Genomic DNA, 19,094 nt, shown 5'->3' on the forward strand with positions numbered 1-19,094 from the left:
TTTTTATATTCAACCAAGTCTTAACTTCGGAATATATATTTTCAGGAGTAAGAGAAGGCTCTTTGGATCTTGAAAAAAAGGAAGTAACGATTAAGGCCTTGTTATCTTCATCTGAGTTGATTGGTTTATAGAAGGATGGAACGGGATTGCACTGGCGAGGGACTAACTACTCAATGAATCGCTCATTCGATTATCTCTCGAGGCAAGCTATAAAAGTTGATACAGTCAAGACAGATTTAAAACTGTTTTCGAACATCTAGCAAAGGTTCCCGAGCCATATTTTCAACATACAGAAGCATACAAATAACATTTTTCACTGACAACGTTACTGTAGAAAGACTTCATACAGGGTTGTATTTACAAGACACTAAAAATTTCAGCCTCCACTTTTCTCTACTGGGTATTTAGCCAATATGTATGTATGATATGGCCGTTTGTATGCCAGTGGGTATAAATACGAATATAAGTATATGCGTGCGTACTCATTTGTTATTTACTCTTACTGCTTTTTGTCTTGTTGTTGACTTCTTAACTTGATTTCTTGATGGCAGTAAAAACAAGAAATAAACTTTGGCTCATAGAGCAGCAACTTGGTTGAGTGGCTATCAGATTAACTAACTGGTTGGCTGGCTGACGCACTAACTGACTTACTAACTCACTAAACTGACTGCCTCACTGACTAACTCACTTTTGCGCGACGGTCTAAGCTGTCAGTCGTACTAAAGTGCTGCGTGCAACTGTTGTTGTAGTCTAATACACCGTTACTTTTTTGATACGCTCACTACTTATGTAGTTTCATTTCCATTTTCTGACGTTTTCTCGCTGCTGTGTGTGGTGTGAGTGCTTTTGCTTTATGCAATTCTTGAAAAAGGCAGGTTTTTTCGTCTTTAATACGCTTCTGTTTTGTTTTGCTCTTGCTTTTCTTGTTTTTTTATTCTTTTTTTCTTTTTTGCTTGGCTTGATTTTTTATTTATCGCCACTAGTTGTTTGTAGCCTGCCCCACTTTTCCTCGTCGCTTGGCATAATGAATTAGTTGCAAAGTGTTGCACGTGAGTAGACTTTGAAATTATTTATAAGTGCATACAAAAGAGCTAACAGTGTTTTTAATTAAAAATTTAAATTCAATTCATTTGCATTTTATTGGAGCAAAAAGTGGTGATTAGTGTGTTTAATTCATTGTGAAAAATGGTTGAAGGGAAACTTATAGCGATTTTTGATTTAATAAATAACACACAAATTTTCAGTTTTTCAGATTATTTTGCTAAAAAGAAGTTGAAAATTAATTGAGCATGCAATTACAACGGCGTTGAGGACTGAAAAATTGTGTGCTTCGAGCATTGAAGGTCGATTTGTGATAACATAACCTCATTATTTTTTTATTTTTTCTAAAAAAAGTTAATTTATTGTGAATAGTAAGAATTATTTATGCATCATGAGATGCTCGTAGCTGTCTTCTTTCATTTTACTCGATTTCTTAGCTGATGAAGAAGTTTAATGAAGTCAGGAATAAAGCAATATGGCAATTGATGCACTATGTACCCAGCCTAATAGTGATATTATATGATGAGCGCAATAAATCGAACACCCATCATGATTTTTTGTTGCTGGTAGAAGGAGAAGATGCTTGATAAATATAATTTATAAGGTTTTTGAGGGAAGAAACTGGAAGTTTTGGTGTTTTGAACCCTTTTTCTATTCTCAGCTGTATTAGAAATCGCCAAAAGAGGTATTCAATTAAAGCTACAGATGCGAGCTTTGTGACAATCATAATATTGCTGAGATCTAGATTTTAATTTGGCGATTTTGAGACAGTTGAAGACACTTCGACTAAAATTTTACACTCTTCAAAGCCTCTATTTGATGTTAACTCTTCTCAGATCTGTGACAATCATAATATTACTGGGAGCCAGATTCGAATTTGTGGGTTTTGAGACCTTATTGTGGGTTATGAGACTGTGTAAGACATTTTGACTAAAATTTTATACTCTTCAAAGCCTCTTTTGATTTAATATTACTGGGAGCCAGATTCGAATTTGAGGGTTTTGAGACCTTATTGTGGGTTATGAGACTATGTAAGACATTTCGACTAAAATTTTATACTCTTCAAAGCTATCTCTATTTGATTTTAGCTCTTCTCAGATCTGTGACAATCATCAATTGCTAAGGTCCAGATGATAATTTGGCGATTTTGAGACAGTTGAAGACACTTCGACTAAAATTTTACACTCTTCAAAGCCTCTATTTGATGTTAACTCTTTTCAGATCTGTGACAATCATAATATTGCTGAGATCCAGATTTTAATTTGAGGGTTTTGAGACCGTATTGTGGGTTGTGAGACTGTGTAAAACATTTCGACTAAAATTTTACTCTCTTCAAAGCCTCTATTTGATTTTGAGACAGTTGAAGACACTTCGACTAAAATTTTACACTCTTCAAAGCCTCTATTTGATATTAACTCTTCTCAGATGTGTGAGAAACATAATATAACTTAGCGCTAGACTCGAATTTGTGGGTTTTGAGACAGTTTCAACGACATCTAACAAATTTTTACACACATCCAAGCCACTCTCTGCTAACTATTACTTACTTTGGCATTAAAAATGTCAACAAATGAAGTCCACTTCTTATTATAAATAAAATAATTAATACCATTGCTCTCCAGCAGCTTTCACACACACAGCTTGCAACACAATTTGTAAATTAAAGCTGCGCCACAGAATCCTTAAAGCAAACTTGAATGCATTCCGTTTCAACAAGCAAACGCATGCAAATATAATATCCACTGGCGAAGTATGCGAATTTTAATGCAAATCTTCAACGGCAACAAGAGCCGCACTTCAACACGCTGAAGAGCTGAAGAAAATGTCGTTGACACAGCAGCAGCCACAGCATGGCTTATGGAAATGGAAGCAAACAAACAAGCAGCATCAGCGGCTCGTAATTGCATTTATGTATTTAAAATATTTTTAAGCACTTCTTTCTGCCACTTTTCTTTCACATTCATTCAGCGCGCAACTCGACTCAAGTTCTTTATGCGCTGCTTCAGTGGTTGCGTAGCTGCTTATTCTACATTTTCATTATTTTTTTAAATTTCTTTTTTCTTTCTTTAATTTTTCCCCCTTTTATTTTTGTATAGGTGAGCTTGCCGTTAAGTTGTTGTCATTAAGTACAACAACAATTAACGACAAAGCTCAACAGCACAATAACAACTTTATGCTGCTTTCATATTGCTGTTGAATAAGATTATTAAGTCGCCACACAAACGCGCTGCCGTTCTCTCTTTCTTCTGTGTGTTCTACAGCGCGTTCTTAAGGATCTACCACAATTTGCACGACTGACTGCTTGGCATTATTTACAACGGTGCTTTTCAGCAAGCTGGCAGATTTTGGTTAATGTCGGTACGCCGCCCCTTTGGCGCTGCTCATTAACTTTGCGTGAGTGAGTGTCTGCGTATGCTGTGAGTCCTGCCTGAGTCTACCTCTAGCAACAGCAGCTGCAACTCATCATCACCACTGTAGCTTTCAACGCTGCTCCTTCGTCTTCTTTCGCAAGCTTTATTTCATTTCATTAATTCAATTTAATTTTATGCTGCACACATTTATCTCTTGTCCAGCACTACAAACAAGCGTGAGTAAGTAGCTTGCAGGTCTACAGGATTTATTTCTTCGGCGCTTGTTCAGGACGCCTGCCTTGCCAGCTTCAACTTGTTCGCGTTTATCTCCTTCCTTTATATATTGTTATTGCTCGCGTTAATAAGGCACACAGCACCACTAAATCCACGGCAACAACAGCAAATAGTTGCTTGTATATTAAATATGCTAGTGTAGCGCCGCCAGCCGTACGTTTGCAGTTTAATTATAACTATTCAAAGCGATTGAGCTGCGCACTCTCGCCACGGCGCTAATGAGTTGTGTGCCGTCTTGTTTTCGTTTAATTTTGCTCATTTCGCTTAATTCTCTTTGACAACTCCATTTTGTGGTGCTCGTTTTTTCTTGCTTTCTTGCTTCTCTCCAGTCAAGCTGCTGCTTGCGTCTCCAATTACCTGTGTTTTCCTTTTCGTTAATAGCTTTTGAGCAGAGTTGAGTATATTTGTCTTCATTAGTAGTATAGTTCGTTGCTGTGGAATAGTCCTTTGAGGCACAAAAAGGGAGCTTTACTTCATTCTTCTTCTTCTTTCTTTTTCAAAAATATTTATTTTTTATTATTTTTTTTTTTTTTCAAAAATAGTTTGTTGTTTAGTCTTCATTTGCCACATATACTACATATTCTCTTTCAATTTTACTTAGCTTTGTCTTTGGTTTCTATTTATGAATTCCTTAAACTTTTATTTTTATATTTCGCGCTTCTTTTATATCCTCACTTCTAATTTTTCTTATTTTTTCTCTCTTCAACTTCATACAAATTTCCTTGGTTTAGCTTGTTTGCTTGTCCCTCCAATTTTCCGTTTCCATCAATTCTGTCTCCACTTGCAACTGCTGTTACTCCATGCCCTTTATCACTCCACAATCACTCAATCTAGCATGAAAACGATTTGCTTAACTCATCAGTCAGGGCACACCTTTTCAATTTCCACAATCCTTTTTCACATTTTCTAAACTAATACTTAATTTTGGGGTTTGTTTGCTTTGTAGCGCATGACAACCGACAATTGTTTGTTTTCTTTTGTGCTCCTTCTACTTATACTTCCACTTCTTCGGATTCAATTTTATATTTATATTGAGCAATTTTTATTATGCTGTTAACTCTATAAAGACTTGATTATGATTTGTGTTATATTGATAAACCTTGGGGAGAGAGAGTGGACATAAATTTGATTTTATATTATTTCATAAAAAATTTCATTAACCTGCTGAGAAGTAAAAGGCTGTTAGTTGAATAAACGAAATAATGTTAAAAGGTTGTATTGCCTAAAAGTATACTAATAAAATCTGTAAGCTATGCCACAAATGGGTTTAGAAATCAGTATTTAATGGTACTAATATCAAAATCGTTCCAGACACACTAAAATCTGCAATTCCGTCAACCTTTTTATATATTCTCCACATCTTGAGCTCCAAAGTGCTACTTGCACTATTTATTCTCTAACAAACTACACAAAAAACAACCGCCGCGCCGTGTCAACTTTGATTACTACTTTCTGGCTCACGTTGAATACACGTCGGAACTTACGCTTGAGATCTGTGAAGTTTGTTTGATGCGCCCGCAACTGTCAATCTTGGTGCCACTTACTGATCTCCCACTTCTCCCTGGTGACTTTTGCGCTCATTTCTCGTTTACAATTTTGGGACAAAAACTTTACGCTTTTGTCAATTGAGTTGAGTGTGCGGAGGTTAAAGAGAGGTTAGGGTTGTTCTATTATGTGTGGATATGGTAATTGAAACAGATTTTTGTTACCAAATATTTGTTAATCTATCGAGAATGTTCTGAGAGATTTTAAACGGTACCTTTTTATAATAAAAAAAGTTCTGAAGTTCTAAAGTTTTCATTAAAGTATTTGTGGCTTTGAATAAGGCTTTGAAGAATTCTACGACATTTTTCGATCTCAAAAGCTCATGTGCCCTATTATGATCCACAAAATCGAACCCTAACCATCGCCCGCCCACAAAAGAGTAAATAATCGCTGCATGAACTTTCGGTCTACTTTTTATTTGGTCCTTTCCACACACTTTACACTGTTTTCGCCAGCAGATAGTACTCTACAGAGTACCGTTAGCGCTGCAAGTGAGTAGTACTTCGGGTATTTTTCTAAGTTTAGTTTTCGCGAATATAAATTTTGTTTTTTCCCATTTTTTTCTTAGCGCAAAACTTTTCCGCTTGCTTTTCCCACTGCGAATTTCAACAAAACGTTTCGCGCTTAATTAGCGTAAATGAAGAAGAAAAGCCAGTTTGTGGCGCGAGGCAGTAGGAAAAGGAAAAAGTGGGGGAACAATTATTAAAAAACATAGAGATAAAATGAATTCCCCGAAGTGAAAATAAAACTGAATTCAAAAGCAGCGAACATTTGCCAGTTTGCCAGGCTGAGACAAGTGAGTGTGTTTGGGAGAGAGGGTTTGTAGTGCTGGCTACAAGCTGTGCAACAAAGTAGTTAGCGCGCAATGTTCCCTTAGTGAAGGTAAAAAACTTTGTTGTAGAAAAAGCTGCAAATTAAAATTAAATTGCACTTAAAACTTGTCTAGCGCTGGCGACAACAGTTGGCCAAGTTAGTTGCTTGGGTTTGTTAAGTTGACGGCGGCGTTGGCTGGTGGTGCAGGTGCCGCAAGCGGGCGGTGGAAAACTTACGGCAGACGGAATCTTTTCGAGTAAGCAAATTACTATTTTCCTACTTTTTATGCTTTGAGCGGGGCGTGCTTGTCGCTGGTACTTCAAGGTGCCGCCGCCTCTTCCGTGATTGCGTTTCTCGGAAACTTTGGCGGAACTAATTCTCACTTTTATTTATTTCTCTTCGTTTTTGTTTTCACTTGGCAGGATTCTAATTTTTTAGATAACTGTGCTGATTTCTTTATTTTCGAAAAGTTCAACGCATTGTTTTACTTTCTTTTTGCTCATTTCAATATTGTTTGTGGCTTACAATTTTATTTTGAAATATTTTAGATACTCTCTTTTCGAAACTATTTGTTTTAGAACCCTATCAAAGCAGTCTATAGATTACAGATACATATAACCTCGTCTTAAAAAATAGTTTTCGAGCAAGTTTTTCATAGTTTCTATTACTTATGGGCACTCTCCCAAGAGAGCGCAATCGAGAGCATCAACTAAGACTGCGTATTCTTTACAATTCTTCGTGGCATAAATTCTTATGATTCAGATCGAACTTAAAACTCAAGTTAACTCTACTGAAAGAGCTTTAATCTACTAAATAGTTGGATGTTAATGATTTTTAAGAGACATGTAAGTAATTGCTCTTTATACTTACAGTGAGACTTGGTTTGACACAAATCTACACTGAGAACATTCAGAAAGCAGTGTTTCTGAAAACTAGTTAAGTTCATACAGGCCTTTGAATAAATCTTCACTGCGTCGGATCGGAATAAAATGGTGTTTCTGCATCATAGTATTGAATTGAAGATTTCTACTAGTTAAACTAGCTTTTGGAAAGAGTACTCCAAGAAAGGCAGGTTATGATACGGATCTAGAAGCGAATGAAAGAAAGCAAAACATTTAGATGGCCTTCTGAACTTTATTGAAGGTATAACTTCTATGAAATATAGACTTAATTCTGTTTATGAAAACTAGCAGGTTAAAAAGAAAGAAATATTGCCTGGCAACCGATAGCCTCGAATTAAAGCGCCGGGTAGTGCTTAGAAAATGTCCAATACACATAAAGTTAAACAACTGGCTGTCGATTAAATATGAAAGACGAAAATCACCTGTCATCAAACAAACAAATCAGGGTATTCGCGTTTTGGCTCCCACGTCCTTGTTGACAGTCATAACTTTGAAGTCATAGATCTACTTGGGAACCAGCGCTAACAACACAAATAATGTTAGCCTTGAAATTCAACGCAGAATCACTCTTGCCAACAGGTGCTACCATGGACTGAACAGGCAATTAAAAAGTAAAGTACTCTCACGACGAACTAAAATCAAACTCTACAAATCGCTCATTATTCCCGTCCTCATGTATGCCACTGAAGGAGGACGGTGACAACATTCGATTCTGGTCCTCTGAACATTGGCAACGTCGAATACCGCAGACGATGGAGCGATTTATACGACGACATTGACATAATTTAGCGAATAAAGAGACAGCGGCTACGTTGGCTAGGTCATTTTGTACGAATGCATGAAAATACTCCAGCTCTGAAAGTGTTCGATGCAGTACCCACTGGCGGAAGCCGCGGAAGAGGACGACCTTCACTCCGTTGGAAAGACCAAGTGCAAAGTGACATGCCTTCACTTGGTGTTTCCAGTTGGCGCCAAAAAGCAAAAAAAGGAGGAATGAGTGGCTCGCTTTGGTGTATTGGGCTATGTATATTAAGTATTTACTTTTTCAACTTTTTTAGTCACCCTGTGCTTTACTTTTACTATAAAATATATATTTAATCTTTAATTGAAAGCTTTTTTTAATTTCTTAATGAAAGCGTAATATTTTAATTAACAATTAAGCATTTGATTAAACAGTTTCATAATTCATAATGCAAACAAAATTGCCTTTTTCACTAGCAATTAATTACATAATAAATTTTTGATTTGATTAGCAGAGATTTACAACAGTTTTTACAACATGAATTCGCCAATTAATGGCAGCAAAAATCATATAATTATTATTTTTTAGTTAATACGTTAATTTTGTTTATACTAAAGTTCATAAATTTTAATTAAATATTATTTATTTACTATGTTGCTTTGTATGCTCGTTATGCTAACTTTTTCCAACACATTTTTTTTTCATAAAATTAAATATGAATAAAAAATCTCCTTACATTGCTCAAATTTCCTATCAATTAGACATCACGCACTAAAAGCGCAGCGCGTACAACTAATATTTACAGAGTAAAATAATTGAAATTCCAACTACAAACAACGCACACAACAAAAAAAGAAAATCACAAAAAAAATCATTAAAAAACATAAAATAATAAAATCGTTTTTCCAATGATTAATGCCACAGCGTGCCACACAACACTTTGCCGCTGCTCATTTACTGTGCTCCGTTTATTTGTTCAATGCGCTCAGCAGCAATTATATTGCGCAATTTTCCCCCTCAAACTCAAGCGCTTTATTGTTTGTGTATCATCTTTATTTTATTTATTTTTTATTTTTATTTTACTTTTTTTATGAAACGTGCACCATTCGTGGCGGACGGCTAGTGATTTTTCCACACTCACTGCCATCCATCCGCCTGCCTATCAGCTCTAACTATCAATTGCAGCTCAATTTATTCGCTGTGAATTCACTTTGATTGCTTCGTTTGTGTTCGAGCATTGCATTGCCGTCCATTTATTCAACGCCGATGTGGACATTTGAAGCTACCAATTTTTCCAACTTTTTTTCAGCAACCACATTGTTACCGCACCGCGCCGCCGTCACTCCATTCATCATCATCCGCAACGCCTATAAGCTCATCCATCTCGACGCGTTCCATCTGCTGTCCGCTTTAAACGCTGCGATCCGCCTATCCGCGTTCGGCTGCCTGCCGGTCTGTCTATCTATCCGTCTATCTGTGGGTCGGTCTGTCTCGTCTCGTCTCATGTCCATCTCACGTTTTATGATGCATTTAGTTTTTTATGCCTCTTTTTCCTCTTTCCTCAGTGCTTCGCTTGGTTTATGTGTTGACTGTCTGTCTGACTGACCTCTCTTCAAACATATATACACACATCTCGCTTATTTCCTCATGTGCGTCCCACTCCACGCGTCGTGCGTGCACTTCTTCTGCTGTGTGTAATTTATTGTTGTGTTTGCTTTTTGGTTCGTGCGTCCAGCACTAGCCGTTTGCCTTTATTAGTGCGTTGTTGTTGTTTGTGCTCATATTTTTATGAAAATTTTTATAGTCAGATTCATTTATGAGGCACAAATGTGTGTCGATCTCTTCGTGTCTGTGTGTTTATGTGCGTTTGTTGAAGGTCATTTACGCCTAAATTGAATATGAATTCATTTTTATGCTTTTTATATTAAAATTTTTTTATGTGTTCGCTGCTCCAAAAGATTCTTGGGATACATAAATGCTTGCATTGGTGTGTGTTTGTACTTTATGACCTGGTCGTGCGGTTATGTCGAAGTGATTTGCTCGCTAGCGATATTGGATTACAAAAAAGTGCCGACTCTTCACCTTAAATGGTCAAACACGATTGCTGCTGAGTTCTGTAGCCCGGTTGTTTGAACAAAATCGGAATGGTGAATTTATGGACGAGCATTTTCGCTTGAAGCTTGTCATGCTGCCAACTGTTCAGCGTAAATCAGAAAATTTTAATAAAAAATGTGTATTACTCATTGTTCTGGTTGATTTAATGACGCAATTTTTTCAAAAATAAGAATTTGACACATCATACAGGAACAGCGCATCCTCTCAGTCATCCAGTATATATATAAAGTCTCTTAAAAACGCAATCGGATCACTCATAGTATACTACTTTGGTATAAGGTACGGGTTTTCACCCCTGTTTATAGTCTTAGATAATGGAAGGGGTTTGATTTTGAGTCAAAACTCAACATATTGTAGTCATAGTAGATTTTGAACAAAAAAAACCCCTCACTTGTCTTCGATTTGAACATCGACTCTACTTCCTTAATCTCAATCTAAAGAAATAGGCTTCAAAAAATATAAATAATTCCCGTTACAAGCAACCAAAACTCTCCATACCTTTAATACATTAGCCATTGGAACCTAAGATACATAGGTCATCGCCCAGGAGATGGGAGTTAGTCACCAATGCATTTTAAACCATCTGCAGAAGGCTGGATACACAAAAAAGCTTGATGTTTGGGCGCATGATTTGACGCAAAAAACCTTCTGGACCGAATCAACGCCTGCGATATGCTGCTAAAACGGAACAAATTCGACCCATTTTTGAAGTGGATGATGACTGGCGACGAAAAATGGATCACATTAGACAATATCAAACGAAAACGGTCGTGGTCGAAGGCCGGTGAATCGTCCCAAACAGTGGCCAAGCCGGTATTGACGGCAAGGAAGTTTTTGTTGTGTGTTTGGAAGGGAAACATCCACTAGAAACTGCTCCCATATGGCCAGACGCTTAATTCTACCATCTACTGCTAAAAACTGGACATCTTGAAGCAGGCGATCGACCAGAAGCGTCCGGAATTGGCCAACAGGAAGGGTGTAGTGTTCCATCAGGACAACGCCAGACGACACACTTCGTTGATGACTCGTTAGAAGCTGCGGGAGCTGGATGGGAGGTTTTATTGCATCCACCTTATAGCCCGGACATAGCGCCAAGTGATTACCACCTGTTCCTGTCCATGGCGAACGCCCTTGGTGGTGTAAAGTTGAACTCAAAAGAGGCTTGTGTTTAGGTTTAGATCTCATTGGGAGACTACTTAAAGACCATACGTACGAACTATAATAATTATGTCTATAATATCTGGAAATCTGTTCTCGGAGGTTTAAACTAGCAAACATTATTCTTAAAGTTTTACTGAAGATCACACAACTGAAAACAGCGTTAAGTAATTTGCTCTCTGAAAGAACTCGTTCACTTCACTTCGCTTATTCTCCGTCCAAGAAGTATTATTTATTTCTATTTTTCTCTCAAATACTTATATCCAACTGAAAAACTGCCCTCTCTCCATCTACCCACTAAATTCGTATGCATATATCAAAATTTATTTTCCTTTCCTCTTCAAGTAGACTAATAGCCAACTTTCCATTTTCCGTTTTGCCGTTATCTACCGTAATTATCCGCACTATTTCTATTTGCTTGTGGATTTCCCAAGCTCGGTGTTAGTGAAGGTCAAATTGCAAATTAAACGCAAAATTAAACAAACCAATGCAGAGAGAAAATAAATAAGCAAATAAACTAAACAGAATGTAAAAAAAAAAAATAAAAAAAGAAAATAAAAAAGTAGAAAATCACAATAAAATAATTGAGTAAATAAATATAGAACTGTTGTTGCATGTTTAGAAATGGGCGAAAGTAAGAGCTCGGACAAAATGGAACAAAAAATATAGAAAGAAGAAGAAAAAAATGGAAAAAGGAACGAGAATTATATAAGAAAATATATGTAAAAATATAAAAAAAATGTAGAAAACTAACACAAAACAACTAAATAGCCAACAACAACAAAAACAAACCAAATACACATATCACAAACTAAAACAATGTTTGCATGTAAAAGCAGAAATTTAGCTTAATGGAAAGTGGAAAGCGAAAAGTTGTTTGCTTTTATCGCCAACAAACATGCACTCAGCGCCACAAGGATATTCGCACGCACACACACACACACACACACAAATTTTGCAAGCGGCAAGTGCGCGAAGGTGCCGACACAGCCGAGTGACGGAGTGCCGAAAGGGCGTTTTGCAAAAAAAGAGAAAAAAAAACAGAAAATAGAAAATAATGTAAACAAGTAAGCAAAAAGGACACAGTGAAACCGAATGGTTCTAGCCGCACAAAGGCAGGTGTTTTCACTGCGAAAGTGAAAAAGGCAAAAAAGCGAATAAACAGCAAATGGCTGAAAAGTAGTGCCAGCCAGCGTCAAGGTAGGCTTACACAAGTTGCTATAAAGAATAGCACAAAGTGCAAAAACAAAACATTGTTGTAAATACTATGTGAAAATGTGAAAACCTGAGCGAGCGCAAAACTTTCGGTGGTTCTACACGAGTATTTGCAGCTGCTCGCTTGCTAAAAGCTTTATTTTTATTTTTTGCTTTTGTTATTGTAGTTGTTTTGTATTTTTAGCAAATCTTTTGTTTCGATGGCAGCCAACAAATTAAGCCAACGCGTTATTGAAACCATTTTTCAAGCCAATGAATATTTTTGCGCGCTCTACTTTAATATGCAACGAGTCAGAGAGAGGGAGAGAGTGTGTGTGTGTGTGTGTGCGGAAATCAAGTAAGTGTTTGCTATTTACTAGTGAGGCTTTTGCGGTGCAGTTATGGCATGGCATGGCAGCGATTCTTAATCAAATTGACGCGTTGTTGTTGCTAGCGCACATTACTATGCATTTGTATGTAAATATTGTTGTTGTTGTTGTTTTTCTGCAATTTGTTCGTGGCTTTCACTTGTGCAAGTGTGGTTTTCGTGTTGGCGCAATTACAAGTAAATACGAATTGTGCCAGGGTCCTTTTGTTCTCAGACGCACACACACACACACACTTGTATTACACAAAACAACAGCACTATACATTTCCATAGCATACTTTTAAGCGCATAGTCTATTAATGTCAAGTATACGCCCTCGTGTGGCACATTTATATGCAAATTAAAGGGCGACCGAACAGCAATTTTTGTTTCATTCATTCTCTGCTTTACTTCGTCTTGCTAGTATTGGCATATTATTTGTAAGACTTGAAGGCAGCTGAGTGTGTCTTCTTGCATATCGCAAAAGTGAGGTTAGATTTGGCTAGGAGGTGCTGTAGTTGGCAAAATATATACATATTGAGCTGATTAGGTCGTTGAATACCAAAAAACTAGTTCGATAGAATATTAGATAAAATTCAGATATAGAATTAAAATAAATAGTGGAAAAGGGGGTTTTATAATTATTTTTTGAAACATTTTTAAGTAATTTTTTCACTAAAATATTTTAAGAAAAATTTGCAGCATTTAGCAGAATTAACGCCACTATTTGCTACCTAAAAACGAGAACTTTGTGAAGTTATGAAAACTTAAAGTTCATCGAAAAGCTTAAAGCTCATCCGAAAGCTTAAAGCTCATCGGAAAGCTTAAAGCTCGTTTGCTAAAATTAAATAAATGTATCAAATATTTATATTAAATCAAAAATAGTAATTGAAAAACTCCTAATTCTAATTATTTGTCAAAGCTCTACCACAAAGGCTTATTCAAATTTAGTTATAAGCGCGTATATTTTCAGTATTTTCCTTTTTAACAATTATTCGTATTAAAAACAGAAATTTTTAGCTAAAAACGCGAACTTAAGGCACATCAAAAACCAAAAGCTCATCAAAAAGCTTAAAGCTCCTTTGCTGAATTTCTTAAATATTTATAATAAATCCAAAAATATATGAGAAAATACTACTAAAGATCAAAACAACTGAAAAGTCATACCAATTAAAATTAATCGTCAAAACTATAGGAAAGCTCTGAAAAAGTGTATTCATATTAAGCATTTTGTTATATTGGACACAGTAATTTATAGTTAAAAAATAACACTATGTGGCGTTTTAAAAACCAAAAGTTCATCAAAAAGCTTAAAGCTCATTTGCTGAAATTTTTAAATATTTATAACAAACCCAAAAATATACGAGAAAATACTACTACAGAACAAAACAACTAAAAAAGTCAAATTAATCGTCAAAGTTCCAGCAAAGCTCTACCAAGTACGCGTATTCATATTTTGTATTTTGTTTTTTATTAATTTGTTAGATTAAAATTAGTAATTTATAGGTAAAAGAGAGCACTATGTGGCGTTCTAAAAACCAAAAGCTCATCAAAAAGCTTAAAGCTCATTTGCTGAAATTCTCAAATAATTATTATACCCAAAGATATTAAAAAAAAATCCTACTGAAATCATTTGTCAAAGCTTCAGTAAAGCTCTCCCACACAACTTATTTATATTTTGTATTTTTCTTTTTAACAATTAAATAGATTAAAAACAGTAATTTAGAGGTAAAACAGAGCACTATGTGGCGTTTTAAAAACCAAAAGCTCATCAAAAAGCTTAAAGCTCATTTGCTTAAATTCTCAAATATTAATATTAAACCGTAAAGTTGTATATAAAAATACGACTAAATATCGAAGCAATTGAAAAACTCCTACCAATTCAAATTATTTGTCAAAGCTCCAGCAAAGCTCTACCACATACACTTATTCGTATTAAGTTATAAGCGCTCGCATTGAGTATTTAATTTTCAGCATATCTCTATGATTACAATCATATCCAGCTTTTGAGCGCCACACTTGTGTCCAATCAGAACTATACGCCACTTTGCACTTTTCCCTCGCATAAGGAAATATTAGCTTAGCTTTCATGTCAACGACAATCATAGCAATGCTCGTGCTTGATTCAAAAGGATATAGCACTTTGAAGTATATGAATTTTTGGCGCTTTGATTTGCATAGCACTTCATAATATGGACATCAATAATGCGCGTCGACGCTATTTGCATTGAAATGTCGAAGCTTTGCAAAGGCGACTCGAAAAAACATGGAAATCCTGCGCCACTTATAGCAACTCAATTTTCCATGAATTTTTCAAAAGCCTGCACACATTTGCAAAGCGCAATTTTTTGCCTTCACTTCGATATTTATTTTTTAATTTTTTTATGCCATGAAAGCGCTGTTTGCAAAGCGCTTTTTGTTTCGGTATAAATAAATATGTTTTTCTCGCCTGCATTTTGCACGTTTGACGCTGCTGTTTCGGTGGCAAAAAAGTGAGCGCGCGTATTTATATTTTTCGCGTTTAATTTTTTCGCTACGCGACACAGTCAAGCCAAAACAGCCGCGCCAACACGTAAAGGCAAACAAATGGCTGTTGATGGCGGCTGTTGACGCATCTCTTTTTGTAAACAAATAAAGCATGCGCAGCGGCAAAAACAGTACGAGGCGCGTGTGTACACACTCGCCGGAAAGCATGCACCGTGCCCGGCTGCAGGGAAGCATGAAAAACGCCAGCGGCAGCAGCAGTAGCGGCGGCGGCAGCTAACTGGCGTCAACGTTGTCAGCAAGCAATCAACAAAGCGGTGCGTCGTTGTTGTTGTTGATGGTGGTGTTGCTACTGTCATTATTTGTTTTAGCCTTTGCTTTTGTTTCTTTTTGTTTGCTATTGACACAATTTAGTTCTATGCATTTCCAGTTGCTCTTTGCTACCGAGCTTTTTTCTTAATTTGTTTTTTTTTTTGGATTCACTTAAATTTTGCTTAGAACTGAGTTGGTATTTCTTCTAACTTTGCGCTTGGTTGCATTAATTTCCTCGAACAGATTCTCTCTTCTGCACACTCACAATAATTATACGAGGAATCCCTGCAGAGTTGCTCAGAATGCACTGCATACCAGGAAAGCTTCATTAGCCAGTCGTGCGAATTGCGGTTGTTTCCGAGAAGTAAATATTACCGAGAATTAAAACTGTATCCAATCATATCAAAGCTTTAATATTAACGAGCGCTTTGTCAAGAACATGTGTTACTATCATATCAATTAGTTGTGTAAAAGCTTAGAGCAAAATATACCAAAGTTTGCACAAGATGAAAGTTCTGAGATTGTCAGGTTATGTAAAAAGCACAATGCTTTCCGGGAAGACTTTCACAAGCTTATCACTGGGGACAACTTTTAGAAGCTCATATATTCGATCTAAGGTTTGACGAGTGATGTATAATAAAAGCTTCTCAGATAATCACAAAGCTCTCCGAGAGATTTTCAGATACCTTTCTTTGGGGAAACTTTTAGAAGTTCAGTTATGTGGTCTACGATTTTACGACTCACGTATAATAAAAGCTTCTCAGACAGTCACAAAGCTCTTCGGGGTGTCCTTTAGATACTTTTCATAGGGAAAACTTTTGAAAGCTCAGTTATTGGATCTACCATTTCACGAGTCACGTAAAATAAGAGCTTCTCGGATAGACACAAAGCTCTTCGGGGTGATCTTCAGATGCTCCTCACAGGGACAAGTTTTAGAAGCACAGTTATTGGATCTAAGATTTGTCGAGTCACACAAATTAAAAGCTCCTCAGATAAGCACAAAGCTCTTCGGCGAGACTTTCAGAAGCTTTTCAACGGAAAAAATTTAAGAAGCTTAAATATTCGACCTGAGATTTTACAAGTCGCTAAAAATAAAAGCTTTTCAGACAGTCACAAAGCTTACCAGGGAGACTTTCAAGAGCTTCTCCTCATACTACGTTACCAAAGGTTATAACTTCCACTCTAGATAAGCTTAGGAAGATAGTTCAATGCACTGGATGAGCTTTTACGTCGCTCAGCAATCAATAATTTATCAAATCCCGCAAATTTTACAGCAATTCTCAATTGCGTCACAATTTAAGTTTTTCATGCAACATTTGTCGTTTATTTTTGCATTACTCAGCGATGTGCAGAAATTAATGGCAACATCACGTTTTCAATTTACCTGTCGCGTTCGCAGTGTCTCGGTTGCAAGCGACGTATTCGAGCCACGTTAAAGGGCAATGGTAACGGTGCTTTCACTTGCAAGCCCGCCGTTGATATTTTTTTTAAGTTAGCCAACACCGTTATTATACGCCGACCTTACCGACGCTATCTTGTTTTTGTAGCACCCAACAAAATGCCGGAAAATGGTAGGAGTACTTTTTTCAGGATTTTCTTGCTAACTGCACCCTTTCTAAAACATAAAAAATATACAGTAAAAATTTGCAAAAATGTCAGCGACGTTCACTGGATGTTAGCTATGGTCTCGGTCTCGGGTTGCGCAGTTTGTTATATGTATCGTACCAAGGGAAACTTAATTGTATTTGCTTATTTTTCTGCTCGACTGCAGGGCTTACCTTTCATTCAGTCGTTGTGCCGCGTTCGTTGTTAGAATTTCGGCAATTTTTGCCACCACATTTTACAGGGTTTCATTTTATTCAGCCAAAAAATTTCAATTTAACAGCTCGTCAATCAGTCAGTCAACCCTTTGCGCGCACGCTAAGCTTGATTTTATACGTTTTGCTTCACATTCCTAGTATGGAAATTCAATTACGGCATTTTTCACTTTCCATTTATTGACTTCTTTTTTTTTTTTTTTGTTTGTTTACTAGCCTTTTATTTAAAATGCAATAAAGCCAATTTCACTTAATTGACTATTTAAATTTTTATTTCGCAGTTGCGACTCTAAGCTAGTAACACTGTCGAACAGTAATTATTTGCACCGCTGTCATTGCGCCGTCTAATTTGCTTAATTGACCCTGATCAATAGAGGTCGCCTAGATTTTTATATGCGCTGCTGGTTTTTTGCATGCATATTTTGCAAGAAAAAATACTTGAAATATATTTAAATTATTTAGAATTGTTGAAGAGAGTATTGCAAAAAAAAGAAATTAAAAAAATACTTTCGCGTTTGTGTTATTTGACTGAACCAATAGGTGGTGCTGATGTCAATATAATTTTAAAATATACGTGTTGATCGATTTAAAACAACTAATAACTAGTCAATAACGATATTAATATCCTATAATATGTATATAATATAAACTCAATTACTAAAAATCTGCAAAAGTTGTACTTACATCATTAGAAGTCTAAAAGCCTGAAATGTTCGATTCAAGAATGCGCTGAAAGAAAAGAAATTAAATTATAATTTCTTGTATATAATTTCAAAACATACAAAAATAATCTTATTAGAAAAGAGCAATTAAATGGTGCAAACATTAAATCTACACAGAGACTCACTGCCGGGTTCGCTCAAGCGAAACTCGTGGTAACCCACTTACTACATTGTAAACTTAATTATAGCTGTTAGCACGATAGCAGTTTGAGCTAAAAAATTAAATTTTACGCAGAGAAAAAGTTCAGAGAACTTATTTGCAATTATTTATATCCATATAGTATATTATATATATGTACTTACTCACAAAAGAAAGCTAAGAATAACCATTTTGATAAAAGTTTTCACTAAACAAAGCATTGACGTGGACTACGTAAACAAAAATAAACTGTTACTTAAGCATTTCCGGTCTCATAAAGCAAAGGGTACGCCTATTTTTGAAAAATTGGACAAGGCAGTAGAAATTATGCTCAAAGTTTCACGAAAGTTCTGTGCCAAGAAGTAGAGTGTATAGAATAGTTAGGTCAGGTTAGTCTGGTGGGTCAGAAAGCCACACATAGACCAGTTTTGGTGCTTTGCGATACCAGATGGAGTGCCCTCACGTATTTAAGGAGGAGTACTCATCCTACGCACCCGCCTCTGTGTAGAAGAGCGCATACGTCAACAAACACAAGGAAGGTATCGATATCGAGAGAAGCTGCAATTACAACCGACAGCCGAACGATTTTCTACTCGACTTGCACTCCTGCACTCTGAGAGCACTCATTAGCATCTCGGTATAAGGGAACGGTGGGATGGCATATCAAACTCCTTACGTACAGCTGCAACCGAAACCATTGGCTTTCGGAAAAGTCAAAAAACAGCTGGTATGATGAGGATTGTCGTCTCGCAGTGGAGAGAAAACAGACTGCCAACCTCGCAATGTTGCGATCGACCGCAACACGAGCGGGAAAGCCGAAAGAAGCCGAAATGCGTGAATCTGAAGTGCTTGACAAGCTGGCCGACAGGGGTAATGCTCGAAAATTTTACGAAAAGATCCGGCGACTAACTGAAGGTTTCAAGACCGGAGCACACTCCTGTAGGACCCCCAGAGGTGATCTAGTTATTGATGACCAGAGTATACTGAGTTTATGGAGGGAACGCTTCTCCGACCTGCTGAATGGCAGTGAGAGTACAACACCAGGAGATGGCGAACTCGATTCCCCAATCGACGACGATGGAACAGATGTTCCATTGG

At 36.7% G+C, this 19,094-nt stretch overlaps 1 protein-coding gene across 2 annotated transcripts in view; it reads right to left on the bottom strand.

Moving 5' to 3' along the window:
- The window catches only part of LOC105211179 (7SK snRNA methylphosphate capping enzyme bin3), a 131,571-nt gene that overhangs the window by 32,356 nt on the left and 80,121 nt on the right, over positions 1-19,094 (bottom strand). For both annotated transcript variants that reach the window (XM_054233303.1, XM_011182513.3), the window contains one exon: positions 17,820-17,864. The gene's annotated coding sequence lies outside the window, so the exon portion shown is untranslated. The remainder of the gene's footprint in view (positions 1-17,819; positions 17,865-19,094) is intronic.

This window comes from Zeugodacus cucurbitae, chromosome 6, assembly GCF_028554725.1.
Source record: "Zeugodacus cucurbitae isolate PBARC_wt_2022May chromosome 6, idZeuCucr1.2, whole genome shotgun sequence".
NCBI classification, from domain to species: domain Eukaryota; kingdom Metazoa; phylum Arthropoda; class Insecta; order Diptera; family Tephritidae; genus Zeugodacus; species Zeugodacus cucurbitae.